This window comes from Oreochromis aureus, linkage group 3, assembly GCF_013358895.1.
Source record: "Oreochromis aureus strain Israel breed Guangdong linkage group 3, ZZ_aureus, whole genome shotgun sequence".
Classification (NCBI taxonomy): Eukaryota; Metazoa; Chordata; class Actinopteri; order Cichliformes; family Cichlidae; genus Oreochromis; species Oreochromis aureus.
Window position 1 is genome coordinate 17839653 of NC_052944.1, and position 18448 is coordinate 17858100.

General features: G+C 40.5%; 1 protein-coding gene across 1 annotated transcript in view; it reads right to left on the bottom strand.

The window, feature by feature from the left end:
• Nucleotides 1–18448, bottom strand: part of LOC116333162 (receptor-type tyrosine-protein phosphatase delta) — a 397398-nt gene that overhangs the window by 158011 nt on the left and 220939 nt on the right. Inside the window, exon 9 of the mRNA XM_039609499.1 lies at nt 6538–6575. The gene's annotated coding sequence lies outside the window, so the exon portion shown is untranslated. The remainder of the gene's footprint in view (nt 1–6537; nt 6576–18448) is intronic.

The window sequence follows — 18448 nt, forward strand, 5'->3', positions numbered from 1 at the left end:
AGTGCACAGTAATGTAAATTCCGATGTCTTTGAGGAAATAATACTGACGCCAAGCTACTATAAATTTTTATGGTATAATACATGAAGAGTGATCGGACCCAGCTGTTATTGTGTCATCGTTCAAGACAAGACATGAAAACAAACTTAACGTGCATGAGCAAAGACGTGCACGTGCATTTTTACAGTAATAAACCGTTTATGAAAATTACAGCAGGAACAGCAAAACAACGCGGCAAACAAATAGCTGACAGTAGAAACCGTTGTTGTAGTGGGCAGACCGAAAAAAAAATACTGTTAAAATGTGGCAAATGCATCTCCCTGTACTTTCCTGTAATTTAAAAGGGAAACTTCTTACTTTGTACCCTAAGTGCTTTTTGCTGTTGTTCAGTGTTAAGGATCAAAGACACCTGTCTACGACTAACACAAAGAGGGAGCAAGAAGCATAATTTGTCATTTGCCATAGACACCCAAACAAAAAGGCATATTTTGGTTTGCCATGTTTTTTTTTTTGTTTTTGCTAAATAGTGAATTTAAAATGTACTTGTAAATGTTTCTTTCACCAGACATGTTTTCTTTTTCCTTCCCCTGGAGCGAGCCCAGCTTGGCAGCGTGGAGCTTTATCTCAGTCAGCCATATTTGTTAGTTTGAAAGCATTCCTAATTTACCCCGAATACAGAGAAAATTAGTCCTACTTAAGATAGTCGGCAACAAGAAAGCTTTGTGCAAACACTGGACTTTGATGTGTATCTGTAGTCTGAATAAGCCACAAGCCTGCCTTGTGATGATGGTTAATGGAAAAGTATAAAGGTCTAGAGTAATACCAATGCAATCTTTTTTTTTTTTTACATGACATTTGTTTGTGCTAAACAATAATATCATTATAGCTACGCATGAAATCCAGGTGCTTTAAACCCAGATTTGTTCAATAAGAATACACACGTGCTGCAATGCACCAAAACTAATTCGTTTAAGTGCATTTTTCTCACATTTACTTCTTCATCACATAACACAGTTATCTGAGTAATTCATTTCAGTTAACCAGAGCAGAGAGTACAAATCTGTATGTTCTCCAACCTTGGAAGTTTAAGGTTCACCTCGAGGCACGCTGCTTTTTTTCTCTCTTTCCGTCTGTAAAGCTAATATAGCGTGATGAAGGAACAGAAGCACGTGGATTGCTATTTTGCATAGGTGCCATGTGTTACGGCTTCAGGAGCATTCCTTAAAATGGCTCTGGGCATGCACCTGCACCCCATGTTCCACATTTATAAATCTACATCTTAAAATGACTTGTAGGTTTAAAGCAACAATCCCACACTAACTACACAAAGTGCAAAGTGAATTTTTGCAACAGGAAAAAAAACCCCCCAAAACTATTATGGGACTGTGTAATCTTCACTTCCTGAAAATGTGTCTAATCATCAATTTGCGAACAGTGTCCTTAACTGCTGCCAGCCTATATGGGGGAAAGTGGGGTCAGGAATTAATGGGGGGAAAAAAGAGCCAAAGAGGGAGCACACAGAGCAGAGCAGTTACAGATGAGTGCAGGTATGAAGACAGCTGTGGCAGGGGAAAGAGGCTACACAGAGAGTGGACTGGATGTATGGGGAAAATTGGATAGGGAAACAACAGAGGGAGGGGAGAGGCAGGCAAGAAGAGATAGGAAGGGTAGAGTGGCAGGAGAATGAAAGAGGGCAGAAAGAAGGGAAATGAAGGAGGGGGATGAAGGAGAAAGGGAAAATTGGAGAAAAGGCAATGGAAGGGAGTGAAGGAAAAGCTTTTCCTCCCAGCCGTATACTGTATCCTCAAAGCAGCTTTCATCCACCCCTCACATCATCAGCCTAGGTTGAAAAACCACTCTGCAAACTCCACGCATAGACACACGCTGATCATGCCAAAAAAAATGGCCTCTGACGGTAATCACCAGTCTACCTTTTGGCATCATGCAGTATCATTTTTTTATGCATTTCATTGCTACTGGGACCTACTTAAAAAGGAAAATGGAAAGCCCCAAAAGGTTTCCTCTAATTATAGACAAAGTGAGCTTCATGAGCCAGCTGAATGCTGAAGCCTTTCTAGCTTGTAGGACTTGGCTAGAATTGAATGATTTGTTTTTCTTTTGTTCAGCTGGAAATCAAAGGGGCACTTGCACAGGTATATTAGTACAGACAGGCGCAGACACAAGAAAGACAAACATGAGCATATATTAGCAAATGTTCATACAGATAAATACTATTTTCTGAACTGACAACACAATACACTCGCCAGCCACAATATTAGACCGCCCTAGTGCTGGTTTTGCTTTCAAAGCTCTTTTAATTCTTTGTGAGACAGATTCAACAAGGTGCTGGAAACACTCCTTAGAGATTTTGGTGCATATTAACATGATAGCATCACACAGTTGCTGCAGATTTATTGGCCGTATATCCATGATGTGAATCTCCTGTGCCACTACATCCCTAAGATGCTCTATTTGGCTTGAGGTCTTGTGACTGCGGAGGCCGTTTGAGAACAGTCGCTGTCATGGTCAAGAAACCACTTTGAGATTATTAGAGCTTTGTGAAATGGCACATTGTCCAGCTGGAAGTAGCCATCACAAGATAGGTACACTGTGATCATAGAGGCAAGAACACGGTCAGCAACGATAATCAGGTCGGCTGTAGAATTTAAACAATGCTCAAGTGGTACTAAAAAGGGGGCCAAAGTGTGCCAAGGAAACATCCTCAACATCATTACACCACCACCACCACCAGCCTGAACTGTTGCCACAAGGCAAGATGGATCCATGCTTTCAGGTTGTTTACATCAAATTCTGATCCTACTATCCAAATGTTGTAGCAGAAACTCTGGAAAAACATTGCCTGATCTGAGGAGTCAATCTTTTATTGTCCAGTTAAGGTAAGCCTGTGCAAATTTGATCCTCAGCTCCTTATCTTAGATGGCACGAGTGGCTACCTGGTGTGGTCTTCTGCTGCTGGTGTGGTCTTCTGTGATGGCAAATTGTAACATGTTGGTCTATAGGAATCCACCACAAGATGCTCTTCTGCATACCGTGGTTGTAACAAGTATTTATTTCTACATCATCATCAAGACACTTTTTTTTAAAACCCTAGAGATGTTTGTGAAACACTCAGATGACCCCATCTGGCACCAACATCCATGGCACATTCAAAGTCACTTAAATCACCTTACTTCTCTCATTCTGATGCTCAGTTTGAACGTCAGCAGATCATCTAGACCAGGGGTGTCCAACTCCAGGCCTCAAAGTCCATTGTCCTACAGGTTTTAGATCTCATCCTGGGTCAACACACCTGAATCAAATGATTAATTTATTACCAGGCCTCTGGAGAACCTCAGGACATGTTGAGGAGCTCATTTAGCCATTTAAATCAGCTGTTTTGGATCAAGGACACATCTAAAACCTGCAGGACACCGGTCCTTGAGGCCTGGAGTTGGACACTCCTGATCTAAACCATGGCCACATGTCTAAATACACTGAGTTGCTACCATGTGACTGTTTGATTAGATATTTGCACTGACAAGCTGTTGAACAGGTGTACCTAAAAAAGTGGCCAGTACTTATATAAGGCAAAACAAACCTTTACTAGATACATTAAGCATGCTCATGCACTGCGATGCCTGTGTAAAGGCACACAACCTGAATAAATGCTCGGAGCAGAGAGGAGACAAAGGAATTAAAGCGAGGCTGACTAACAGAGTATGACATGTCCAAAGCCTATCACTAATTATGCCCCCACTGCTACAAACTGCTCCCTTACTATGATCCAGTGAAACACGACACAGCAACAAAGGGCTCCAGCAATTACTGCTAAAGTACCCTATAAGTGAAGTGTGTGCTTTTTTTTCTGCATGTTATAAAAGTTTTATTAAGTTTCAAACTTTAAGATTTAAACTAAGGCTGATTTCAGTGTTATTATTTTTTGTTTAATAACTATTGTAAGTATGGATGCATATTAAATGTAGAGTTTGTGTTATATAGCGGAAAAAAATCCCTTTAAACATTATCTGATTGAGATAAATAAAAATACAGTACTTTCTGACAATGCTTCATTACTTCATTACTGTGTATTGTTACAGAGAAAATAAAAAATGATCTCATCTTACTGTTTATCCTCAAGGATGGAAAACTCTTGTATAAAACTGCATTAGGTCATCTTAATGGCTCGCAGACCTACAGTGCATTTCCCTGTTTGGGCTAGATGCTTTGATTACGTTCAGCCTAATCAGTTCAAACTTTTATGGATGCTGTATTTGCTTGCAGGTAATTCATGTTAACATCGTGTTTAACCTCTATCTGGTAATTTCACCAATAGCAATTGAGTGCAGTCTCTGTCTAAAAATAGTTTTACCTCGGCACACTGGACAGATCTGAGGAGTCTCGGCGTATGGTGCTCCAGTCTTTGTTCCAACCCGACTTTGTGATTTAAGCTTGAAACATAACCTTTCACACTGCGAGTCACAATAATGTTTGCTGCCCAGATAAGTAGTGCTTGAATAAGATGAATCACCCCTCAAACTTTGCTTCCAAGGAGCCAGACTTTCTCGTTCTTGTTATCCAGGCTTTCTGAAGGTAAGTATTTTTGCGCCAACAACTCAATTTGCAAAGAGCTATTAACTGAAAACTTGGGCTATCTCGGCATGGTGTATGTTGAGTCCTTTGAGGAAACTGGAAACTGGCTGATCAGTTGTGGATTGGCCTCCCCTGAGTCCAGACCTCAACAGTGTGGGATCATCTTCAAGTCAAGTCAAAGTTTATTTCTATAGCACATTTAAAAGACTAGCGTACATCAAAGTGCTTCACAATAAAACCGTAATGCGGGCAGAACAAGGTTAAAATAGTTCAATTATAATTAAAATTACATTTACATGGTGTAGTGTAGGCCGAATGAAAGTCAAACTAATTTGCTTCAAAAGCTAAGTTGAACAGGTGTTTTTTAAGCGTGATTTGAATGACTGAATTGATTCCGGTGTCGACTGGGAGATTATTCCAGAGTCTAGGGGCGGCAATATCAAAAGCACGGTCACCTCTGGTTTCTAAACCAAACCTTGGTTGGATTAGGAGCAGTTGGCTGGAGGATCTTAGTGCTCTCGTTGGGTTGTACAGATCAAGTTAAGCAGCTAGGGGCCAGATTACTTAGAATTTTAAAAGTGAGCAGAAGGATTTTGAAATCAATGTGATATTTTACAGGAAGCCAGTGTAAGTTAGTGAGGACAGGAGTGATGTGCTCATGCCTTCTGGTGCCGGTTAAGAGGCGTGCTGCTGCATTTTGGACTAATTGCAGAGAGAGTTGCAATAGTCCAGTCTAGAAGTGATGAAGGCATGGATAAGTTTATCGAGTTCTTATGTGGTAAATAGGCTTAAATAGGGCTTAGCAGAAAACAGAAAAGGCAGACAGCATCCAAAGAAGAGCTTTGAAAGTCTTTCAAGAAGCCCGGAGAACTATTCCTGAAGACTACCAAAAGATATTAGAAGAAAACTTGAGAAAGAGAGTTCAGACTGTGCTGAAGACTAAAGGTGGTCGAACCAAATATTGACTTTCAAGCTCGTTAGAATGGCACAAACTCTGTTTTTGCCTTATATACTGTATTTCCATTTCACCAATTGCACCTATTTCTCATTTTGATAGCCAAATAAAAAGAAATGAGGGGTGGCTCAAGACTTGTGCACAGTACTGCATGTATTTTTCATACTGTATTTTAGTGGAACATATCTGTTCATCGTGTCTTTCATGGATGAAGAGGTTGTTTAACGATTGTGCCACTCTTCTTGCAGCCACCCAAAAACCCTTCATTTAATGAAATCTTCGGCATTCTCTCATCAAGCAGCAGAATGTAATACATCATTCTCTGAGTCTTTCCCATATATTGAACTAACCAAGCCCTAGAATCTCATCTGGGGGAACCAGAGCAAATGAATAGAGCATTTCAATTAGGAAATATTCGCTCCTTCTTTTTAATTCAGCACAGCTTTGTGGTTGAGGTTAATAAGAGAAGTGTATTTTTACCTGAGCCGTGCACAGTGCACTCACTGAGTCTTGTCAACATATCAAAACATGCACACAATGCAAAGACAAGCACTTCTAGTTCTTTTTGCAAACAAAACAGAAAATGCCCACATAGATTTGTCATTATCGAATGACCCACATGCCCACTTAGATTTCTGCCACTCCACATGTCTTCCCACAATGCAATATTGCATGGGTAGCAGAGAAGACGGGCGAGGCGTGCCATTTATCTCTGCCAGACGTGGTTAAAAACAAGTTTTTAATGTTTTTTTGTTGGCTGGGCAGGATTTGCGATTGCTTAAGCGGCACCCTGATTTTTCAGACCACGCTAATTAAACAGCGGGGAGAAAAGAGCGAGAGGCCCTTTGCTCTCTGACCTCTGTGCTTCCACTGAAACCAACGTTAGCACAGTTCTAGGAATGAGCAGAGGAGGAAACTGAATTTGAAATGAAATGAGCCCATCTTTGTTATTTATTCAATGAGTCTTGCATGTGAATCGACTTTAGCAGCTTACCTTTCAGCACTCAAGCAAACTTCCAAAGAGTTCAAGAGCTGCAGGACAACAACACAACAACGAAAAGCATGTTAGATTACAGTATGTTCATGTCATCATGAAACCAATTATGATAAAAAACAAAGGTTAATGTCATTTTGGGAGAAGTTTCAAGAAAGGGAACTGGTGAAGACAGCAGGTCTTGTTGTCGGGGAAATAATTTTAATCAGAGCTACGGCAACGCAATGATGTGCAGCCTTGAGCTGAACTAATTCAGTCCTGCCATTGCTTTTATAGTGTAAAGGGCAAACATTTATTACACACTGATTACATTTGGCAGGCATATGTGTCTGACACTTAAACCCTTGTAATTTTCCACGCCGTTACAAAAACCCCTTCTTCACCGCTGATATTCAATCACGGCGTGAATGCGGTATATTTCCCATGGAGGCACCAAAATAAAAAAAAAGAGTCACGAGGACAAAAGGGGAGGAAGGAGAGTGAGGAGGGGCGCTGAGCAGCTTTTTAGTTTAGTACTAATTAAATGTGGGAGGTGCTCAAAAGGTCAGGGATCGACCAAAGAAAGAAAAAAAACACAAAAAAAAAGAAGAAGTAGAAATTGGGATGTGTCATGGCTGACGGTGTGCACGAGGCGCTCAAGGTCTTATAAATTATTACCAAGCTCACTTTCAAAAAGAGGGAACTGGGGGAGATGGGAGAGAAAATTAGTGGTGTGACTGATAAACAGCATATCTCCATGCTCTGTTCCCCCTTCCACCCCTCCTCTCTTTTTTTTCCAGCTGGGAGATAAAATTCCAGCTTGGCAATGGTTGCCAGCACAATTGATTCTGGCAAAGGGAAACGACTGCAGAGCATGAGGGCTAAGTGTCTGAATAGCTGCTGTCAAAATGCTGAAGGGGAATTTATTTCTAGTTTATATGCGAGCTATATCATGGAGTTACTGAGACTAAATGGCTACAGTTTGATGTACAGCACGCTGCCATTTCTCTGGTGTGTAATCATGGCGCTGTGCTCGGGCTTATGGGTGCCGTGCCTGGATTCAGTGAATGGACTGAAAGCAGGCAGACGTTTTCTGGGACATGACAAATCCTTTACATTTCCAAACACAAAATCATCTGCAAAAACCATTGTTGTAATTACTATGAACTTAATACTGAGCTACATGTGTAAAAGCTGACATCCCTAAAAACCCCCGCCAACTATTTCATGTTAATCTCTCTTCAACATGGCTCTCAGCATCAGTCATATCTTTCAGTAGAGGGGGGGGGGGGGAAATCTGTTGCAAGCATGATTTGGGGTGAAGCAAACGATGCACGAGCAAATCAAAACAGAGTTAGGACAGGGAAAAATCTGTAGCCCCATTGTGTCTGATCCATCCCTCACCTAAAAATGTTTCCTGACCCGTGGGGGATACAGAAAATGATTAATAGGTACACTCCAGCAATCAGCAGGCAATAAGAGAGCCACCTGTCAGAGGTTCTGCTGCCCTTTTTAGATTTATGGCTAATAACGGTCCACGAATGCAGCCACTCAGGTAGACTCCTATCAGAGCCTTATAGAAGGAAATCTGTGGGTTTGCAGAACATTGTGAGAGAGTGAGGAAAAACGTGAAATAAATCAGAACTGGAATGTGTTTAGCATGTGGAAAACTGGGAATGATGCAGGATGCAAAGTTCCCTCATTAAAACTGAGGCCAGTTAGCGCAGAGCCTGTTTGAAGAGAGTGTAACCAAGGTTATCTTTTTACAACTACAGTTTACAGATGTCCATTGAATCCGTCAATGAGGGGATAGTTGTAAAGATGCACTGACTGAAGTGTGCTCTGCATTTTGGAGAACTGCAAATTCAAACATGAATGACGGAAGTCCCCCCACCCCCTGCACACAAACACACACACACCCGTACGTGATATATATATATATATATGTGTGTGTGTGTGTATGTGTGTGTGTGTGTGTGTATGTACTACATATATATCTTTGATATATAAGTGATATCCACTAGACTATCAAAGTGATTAAATTTTGTCAAAATAAGAACCTTTTGACAGCACGCAACTTTTTTACAGTGAAGTGTAAAATTCTTGAGCCACACCCATTTTTTTTATAGTGTGCTAGGAAAACAGAAGTCAGATGCAAGAACTGATTGACATATATGCAAACATACATATATAATACGGTATATAAGGCAAAAACACTGAGTCTGTCCCAACATGCTTGAAAGTCAATATTTGGAGTTATTTAAGAAGTCTGAACTCACTTAGGTACTTTAGAATCACTTTGTTGGTGCAAAAATACAATTATGTCTGTCAAACAGAGTTATCTTTGGCATTGTTCATAAATTTAACTAAAGAAACTGGATCATATGCTGTATTTCTGGAGCAGGCTGCTTGTGCACACTATTATATATCACTTTAAAATCCTTTTTGAAGGTGTAAATCTGACTTTTGGGGTTAAAGGTACATTGCAGAAAATACAGAAAATAATTACTTCAAGTTTTCGTTGTCTGTTGTGATATAAAATATAAGAAGCCCTCATCTAAATGACATTAACTCTGCACTGCACTTGCTTAAGTCCAGCTATACTTCTGCAAAGGTTAAGCAGTATTTAAATACACATTGATAGAGATAGAGCTGACAGCCATAAAGAGATTTGGGGAATTACTAACAAGACTAATAGTCTTCTAGTCCTTGCTGAACATGAAATATGTTACATAGGTAGAAATTACTGCTCATCATTCTACAATAGACCTTAAGAAGTATATGTGGGAGAACTAATTAGTTAGTATTTAGTATTTAAATAGCTTCTTCCTTGCTGTGCACTCAGTACAATTCTTAAACACTCCACAGAGATCTCTAAAGAGTCTAAGCTGTCTAATACCGGTTGTATTTATTTAGCTGCTGTATGGCAGCACTTTGACAGATTCTCGATGATGTCTTAAATATCCCCTAATAGTGAAACTAGGGGAGACAGACATGATGACCTTCTTAAAACACCATCTGTTGCACAGCACAGCCACAGCAAGGCGAGATTAGCCAGTGAGATTGAAAGACTCCCATTACATGACACCTGCTCTCCCACTGCACTGTAAATGGCAAAAGACAGTGCTTTCACTTCACTTCATTTCAGATACCATTGTGTGTTCACAATGATTTCATTCTGAAGCCAGTGGAAACATGTCGAAGCTTTTGTAATTAATGGAATTGTAAGACTTGATGGGCACAAAAGCTAATGCGAGCCGCTCTGAAAAGGAAAATGAGAGCACTGTCCTTTGACATTTTCCATTTGTATCTCTGGCAGGTGATTAAGCTCTGAAAGAAAGTGATATTATCCTGCTGTGTGTAAACAGCCTGGGAATATTACACTTGATGAACAGAGATGATGTGCAGCCTACCTAAATTACCTTAGTGCTCCATTTATTCCAGCAACATCACCTCACGCCATTATTTCACGGCCTTTGGTTTATACTGCCATTTTTTTTGCCCAGGATTTCAGATCTTTTTTCTTTTTTCTTTGTAAATCTCAGTGTCAGGGTCACTATCCTCTGAGCTCCACACTCCCTCTACCCTCTTCTCCCTGACCCCCACCCTCCTTTCCTTGGAAATTCTCCGTCCATTGCCCTCCTGACAGCCACCCATCAACCCGGGTGCAATTTAAAAAGCCCTTCAACAGCTGCCATTCCAAAGGACCGGCTATCAGTCCAGCTGCCAAAGCCCAGACAGGGACTCGGCATCAGCGAGCAACTTTGAACGTCAGGTCGGTTTCCCCCCACCCGCCAATTCCAAATGGACTGAAGGTGAAAGACTCTATTTCTCAAAGATTGCTTCAGCGGAAGACAGACGGATTTAGGTGGAGTTTTGATGCAGCTCTGCTTACTTCCTTCCTGACATGGTACAGCAAACATCTGGCATGCATAGCGTTTTTGTCTGGAGACAAATAGGTTGACTTCATTCAGGCTGATGTGTACGATTTTACAATATCAGCATAAAAATAGTCAGTGAGTTACGTTTGGAAACATTATGATGCTTTGAGAAAAAAAATCCTCTTGGGAGAATTCCATGAAGGGGGATATTTATGTTTCCATAGATATATCACTTTCCTCAATGTCAGGCTCAAGCAGTTTGTGTGTGTGTTCGTGCCTGCCTGCCTTCCTGCATCCTGCATGCAAACACCGCATACATAGCTTGTCTAAATGTGCATGTTGCCGGAAACTATCAAGCGAAAACATCTCAGGCAAGAGGCTGGGCAGCCTGCTGTTGTGCACTTCTCTCCACCATATGTCTTTGTCAGAAATATTTGCTGTGCACCGAATGAGGGATGAAATCAATCCAAATGCTATTTTTTTCCCCCAGTTGCGCCTTCTTGAAGGTGGCAAAAATTGTACTGATACTTGCCAGATAAGCCAAAATTGTCAAATGTAACAACTGGCCGCCGGTGACACTCACAAACAGACCATCTGGTCTCGGGTGTCCAATAGTCGTTTAGGGAAAAAAAATGGAATGGCTGAATCCTTTTTTCCTATCTCAATTAGCAACTGGGAGGAACGGATGGGAAAATGACTCTGCTGCTGTTATGGACCACTCAAAGATGAATGCTATGTGCCAGTTGGGAAATATGTTAAGGTGCTCCATAGGCACAAGTGGAGTGAAAAATGTCTCTTAGAATTGCTGAACAGATGCACTCGCTGGCCTTCATTTTCCTAACTCGCACCCACTCAGCTGGACTTCTGCTCGGCTCTACACTGCCTGAAGATAAAATCAGCAGCGCAGCAAGGTTGTGTCAGACATAACACAAATATAGTCAAAGTGTAAATTTTTCAAATTTGTTTTTAAGGTGAGTTTTTTTAAAATGGGTTAATGTGCACAACTCTTGAGCCACCAAGAGTGTTTTATTTTTTTAAGTGATCTTAAGCAATAGTTCTCCAGCATTTCAAAGGTTTTCTTGGATGCTGGTATATAGTAAACGGACTGGTTCTTATATATAGCACTTTTCTACTCGAGCACTCAAAGAGTTTCATTCAACATACCGTATTTCCCATTTACCAAAACATGCTTTCCTGCTGCTTTCCATCTAACATTCACATTCAGATGAATGTTAGAAGCATTGGAGATCAATATCCTTCCCAACGATACTTTTGCATGCAGGCTGGAGCAGTCAGGGATCAAACCATCAACCTTCTGATTAGCAGATGACCTGGTCTACCTACTGAGCAACAGCCACCTTTTGATCGGCTATTTTTTCACAAAGTTTTCACCCCATCATTGTAATTGATAAGTTTCAGAGAAATGTCTTATTCATTCATTTATTTATTTGATGTCGAGCCAGTTAACACTGACCTATGAATCATTCAAGCTTAAAACCATCTAACACAAGGGATGGACCAGTCTAATATACACATAATGGTCAACTTACCAAAGAACCAATGGTATCATTAGGAAAACATCTCTTCTTTTTAGGCTGAATCTATGACAAAATGGCAACAATAACACAGTCTGGCAGGCATAAAGTAGCATTTTTCAACCAACAAGGTGATTCCTTAAAGAACTATTAGCTTAAAACATATATCGGGATATCAAACAGGGAGAAAAGATGAGCCACATTACACAAGACCTGGGCTGAAAATTGGTGCCAACAAGACTTATCGAGAACTGAATCTGAATTTGAAAATTTGGGTTCCACTTGACATCAATATGCACAAAGGTGAGACAACAGTGAGAGTCTACAGTTGTCTGTAAAACATGGTGGAGGTTCTGTCATGGTTTGAGGCTGCATTTCAGCCAGTGGTACTGGGTATCTTGCCACAATCAATTCTGAACATGGAAATATATAGTCTGATATTGATCCACCAAGCAATACCATCTGGAAAGTGTCTGGTTGTCACTACGACGGTGATCTCAAAGACAGTACCAATGCGGTAAAAGCATACCTGGACAGAAAAATACACAGTGGAACACTATCAGTGACGGATTGGCCTCCCCAGAAACAGAGTGACAAAAGAGAAAAAAAGGCAGCCAACATCCAAAGAAGAGCTTTGAATCTCCTTGAAGAAGCCTGGAGAACTATTACTAAAGACTACTTCAAAATGAAATTGCAAGAAAGCTGCCTCAGAGAGGCTGTATCTGAGAATAAATCATACCAAATACTGACTGTCAAGTTTGTTAGAATAGTACAAACTCTGTTTTTGCTTTTATACTATTCCACTTTTACTTGCAAAATATAAACGGGGGTGTGTGTGGGCTCAAGACTTTTGCACAGTATTGTGTCACATATCTGCTTTCCATTTCAATAATGGTCTTATACAAATATTTAGCTGGTGCTGATGCTGAATGCATTTTGCATTTTAGCTGAATAACATAAGTCCTGTATGTAGCCGGAGGAGCGAAGTTATTTCCAATCACTGTTTCTGGACCAGCTTCAACCATTGTGTTGGGGACTCTTGCTGTCCGCCAAAGCTTTTAGTTCATTGTGTAGCAGCATCACTTTTGCCCATAGCCACGAGACTGCATGAACAAAAGCGCCAGTTGGCTGGGTCACACTGCGATGCACCTGGGGGATGTATGCATGTTTTGCATGGACTGCGGAGGGTAATCGCTGGGTCCATTAACATGAGAGTGAGCTGCAGCTTCCAAGCTGGAGAAGAAAAAATGCCCCAAGCGAGCTGACATTATGAGGAGGCATCTTCCCCTGATCCCTTTCACTGCAAAGAAAGTTAATGGAGTTGAAGTGGGTCGTCTAGAGTTAAATTGAATCTCCTGCCAATGCGAAGGCTTTGATGTGGCAAAGATTAAGGAGTTGTTGTAATTTTGAGTTCAAACCCGGAGTACCAGCATCCACTGAGAGCAACCTATTTAAACTTTTCTTAGTCTATCAAGGACTGGTAAAATACAGCTACTCTTCAGCATATATTAATGTAGAGGATACACGTTGCATATTCATTTTGTACACAGACTGTGGCAATATTGAGCTATTAATCTATAGATGTTAAACAGGACAAGCACAAACACACACTAACTGATGCTGCTGAGTGAAACTGAGTGAAACTTCCACATGAAAAGCAAGATTTTAGTTAAAAGCAACACAAGTGACAAGTTTTTAGTGAAAGTTTGTACATCCAGTACGTAGGTTCGCTTTCCTTTTTCATGAATGGTTTTGAGTGCAAAGAAGGTCGTGTGTCTTTTTTTGTCAGTGTTCTGCTTCTCTGTAGCCAACAAGTGTAGAAAAAAGTCACGGGTTTGTGGTACTATACATCAGTTAATGGCAGAAGTGTCCTTCCCATGCCCTTCTGTAATAGCCAAGCATCATTAGTGAGGGGGTCAAGGGGGGGGCAGCCATCCATATGTTTCAATAATTACCCTGCTCTTCTGTCAAAGCGCACACTGTGCTTACGTCAGTGTTAGAGACAAAATCCAATTTGAGAAAAAAAACCCCACTTTTAAAATTTTTTGGGTTTTTTTAGCTGTAAGAACATTTAAGTTGGAGGTGAAAGGTGAAGATGCCACATTTTTGTCAGGTGGGACAGGCAGCGGGTCACGCCTCAGCCTCGGTTCCACCGGCAGTAGTTTCAGCACTGTGAGTGACACATTATTTCTCTGTAACCTCCACCCCTCCCACCCTAACGCTCCCCAAATCACAACCCCACCCCAATCTATTTTCTGCCTGGCTAGTCTTATGAAACTGCATATATTCTGTCAGATTACTCCCATCAAATTCCCATACTGTTTAGTTCTCGGCTGTTTGAGGAGCAGATTTGGATGTGAGGGCCAAAACAACGCAGGATATGTGAGCTGATCAAAGACATGCTACACCCTTGAGATTTCGAAGGGGACCTTTGTTCTTAAATTATTAAATGCATGGTTTTCTGATCCTGTGATGTGACAAATATATTTGGAATAGTGCTTAAAGCCTCGGCGGCACATTATTATATCTGAATCATATTAGAATTGTAATGCGCACTTCTTCCAATTCTAAAAGATGTCTTTATTTTTATGCAGTATTAGTTTACAGTACGTAGTAACACTAAAGTAAGTTCAGCTAAATCTATATTAAAACTCTCCTCATTCATATTTGCAGTTTCTTTGAAAATGCATTTTATTTTGAAAGGTAAACGATCAACGTCAGTAAAACCAATGAGCAAATTAAAATGACCTTTAGTTTCATAATTTGCTTGACTGGACTAATTACTTGTAATGTCTATTAATATGATCTCATTATGATTTTTTTTCTTCTAATAAGCATCCTATATAAGTAAAAAAAAGATTCTCAAGAAGTGCACTGAGTATAACCAAATGCACAAAAGATCCCTGCAAAAAATTTCATTTGCCGGGAAATTACCTTAATGTCTGTATTCTGAGCCTGAGCTGGTGTTACGCATAAAAATGGCTGCATGAGAGATAATCGCTAATAAAAATGCACATGAATGGAAGGGTGTACCGGGCCAGAACTAACGGGGTAAAACTAGTTTTATCTGAAAGAAATCGCCTCGCATGAGGCCCCCTGCTACAACTGAGCCAGATGGATGGGAAAAAAATATGAAAAACTTTATATTTAAAACAATTATTTAAATGATATGGTCCCATATGTTGTAAGGCGAAACACAGGGTATGCCCTAAACAGGTTGCCAGGCAATTGCGGGGATAAAACAGAGGCACAGACTGTCACGGCTGGGATGGCCGATGTGTCTGAGGTGTGGACTCAGAAGAAGACACAGGAGAGAGAAAACTAAGGTGTAATAAAAAGCAAGGCATTTATTAGGCTGATAGCAAAAACGAAAACAAGGCAAGGTGAACATGAAACATGAAAACTAAGACACGAACATGGCCTGAGCAGGAACATGAAAACTGACGTGAGACAATCAAAACATGAACATGAACATGAGCATGAGGAGAAAATCTGTGACATGAAGAGCCGAGAATCACAGAACAGGTAGCAAAACAAACAAACAACCCAACACTAAACAAAGGGAAATACACAGACGAGTAATGAGGGAAGTGGAAACACCTGGGAAACACAGCTGACACAAATAAACCTGACACCACAGGAAGCGAAACTAAACACACTGAACATGGAAACACAAGACTTTCAAAATAAAACAGGAAACATGGAGAGACGTAGACATGACAACAAAAGGACGTGGAACACGCAGACATGAAATACACAACAGACTGGGGGAATGGAAAGGAACACAAGGAGAGGAACATGGGAACAGATAAGGGGGACCAGGCACGGGCATAAGTAAAAGTATACATATAGGACAAGACAGACTTAGACAGGAAAATAACACATAAACAAGGGAGCATGGAAGATAATATTAACTAGACTAAACCCTAACTAAATAATAACACTAGAACTGAACATTATCCGCAATGCATAAGAAATCAAAATTACCACAGCAACACCATTCCACCCTAAGAGGAATGCCAATAATATTATAGTAGGATAAGCTACTTTGGATTAACTTGATCCATATATATTCCTTAACTGTGATGTCATATAACTTGAAAAGCTGCTGTAGCTCTAAACAAAAAAAAGAAAAAGGGGGGGCACAGACCTTTAGCGCTATTGCATTTTTGAAATCTTACACTAAAATAAGCCTTACTGTCCAGTAATGCTGATAACTCTGGACCTTTAAAAAAACCCAGTGGAGCATAAAAGTGAAAATGGCAAATGCATCTGTTCACCACGTCAGCATTCTTCCCATTGTCTATGGATTAGCTACAGTGCTTGAAGCCGCGTGACTCCACTGCCCTTCGCTACTGCAGCGTCATGTGACTGGCTTTAACGCAGTGGTGTTAAAACCAACTGCATCAGCTTAATGGCCATTCAATAATGTGAATTTGAATGAGACTTCCTGCTGCAGTGATTAATGCCGATTGATGCATTTGCTAGCGTGGCGCCGATTGACCATTAAGACAATTTATTGATGTGTTTTGATTTAGGCTTCACCGGGTATCAAAAGGAAGCAAGAGATAAGAAGTTTTGATCATGCAGAGAATCGAATTTTTTTTTATTGTTAGCGTGCCTCGCTGCTGATTAAGTGAAGGGAATTAAATCAATTACTCTGGAACTCAAAGTGCTGTATCGCTCAGATCTTTTTAATATTGTTATCCCGTTACTCATCTGCCCTGTCAAAAGTTAAAACAGTGTTTAAACAGGGACGTTTACTCTAAACTCGAGCCAATTAATTTCTGATTCAAGGAGATTTGCCTTGAAGAGTTTGCGAAATGTAATCCTTAAAAGCATTTTTGCGTGTCTTTACCAGAATGCGCTGATTTCTTCCTCTCTTAATCTTGCAGTCAGGAATAAAGTCACTAGTTATCATCATCACCGTCGTCATCTTACATTTTGCTGTCACTCCAAAAGGAAAAAAAAGTGAAAAAAGATCACTTTAAAACAAGATATAGAATGAATGATGCAGGGTACGTGGAATGCATCTGTTTACCCTACACAACTTGCCTCTTGATGCATTCATTCAATCCCCGTCCCAACTACTCTCCCATGAATGAAAATCTCCTAACAGCTCGCCACAAAAGAACTTGCTAAGCCATTTGGATCAAGAATCTCCCCAGGCAAATCAGCAATTAGAGCCTAAGCTGCCTTGTAAAATCAATTAGGAGTTGTAGTGTGTGTTACAGGTACAAGAGTGGCTGGCACCTCTCTAAATGGACCAGGAAGAGAGCTTTAAGTCTGCCATGCAAGCAACTGTAATCTGCACCACTTAGTCACCAAATTTCTATGAAATCCTCCTCTCTTTGTGAGTAATGCTTCGTGCTGTTGTTTTGAGTTGCTAGAAACTTTCAAAAGTTTTGACAGCCGAGTTGTATTTCAGAGATAAGGCATACGCTGCTCAGATAAAAGGCTTTAGTTTTGTCTTTAACATTAAGTGAAGTTGTTCACCGCTGCTATTACAACAGGAACACTAGCTTACGTTTGATTTGCGTCGCATCTTGTGGTTTTCTTGTGTGGAAGTTTGCGTCTGTCTGTGATAATGCTGCCACAGATGCTCTCTGCAGAATTCAACTCAAATTTGCTGGGTGTGTTGAGGCGCTTTTATATGCGTACTGTTGATTAACTTTGGATATTTCTTCCTAGGTACCCCTACATGAGAGGTGCTCTTGATGAAGTGCCTGGTTAAATGAATGTTATATTGACTCACTTCAATATCTTGTGATAAAAACAGAATTTGTGCAATTCTAACAACCTTCAAAGTCAATATTTGGTATGACCACCTTAATTCGCAAACACTCTTAGACAAGCATTCTTGTTATTTCTTGAAGTAGTCTTCAGGAATAGTTCTCCAGGCTTCCTGGAGACATTCAATGCTATTCTTTGGATGTTGGCTGCCTTTTCTTCTCTGAAGATGATCCCACACTGCTTCAATAATGTTGAGGTCTGGACTACGGGGAGGCTAATCGATGACTGAGAAGTGTTTCATTGTGTCTTTCTCTATCCAGGTATGTTTTTATTGCATTAGCAGTGTGTCTGGGATCATTGTCATCCATGCAAATGTGGCTGCTGTCCATCAGACTCTTTCCGGATGCGATTTCATGTTGGATAAAAACCCGATGGTACTTTTTGCATTCACAACTCCATCCATTCTTCATTTGTACTCCACTTCTCCAGTTTCCTCAATGAAAACAGTGCACACCATGTCAGGATATTCCAAGTTTTCAGCTAATAGATCTTTGCAAATAAACTTGTAGATGCAAAAATACAATGTATTCCTGTCAAGCTGTGTTATCTTTGGAATATATAAATAAATGAGGGGTGGCTCCAGCTTTTTTCACAGTACTGTATTTTTACCAGCTGGATGTTAATAAGCCCTAAAACCCCAAAATAAGCTACCCTGTAGGGGAAAATCTTTTTGATGATTCGCTCTAGGTATGACTAACCCTTCTCACATACACACAGATACTT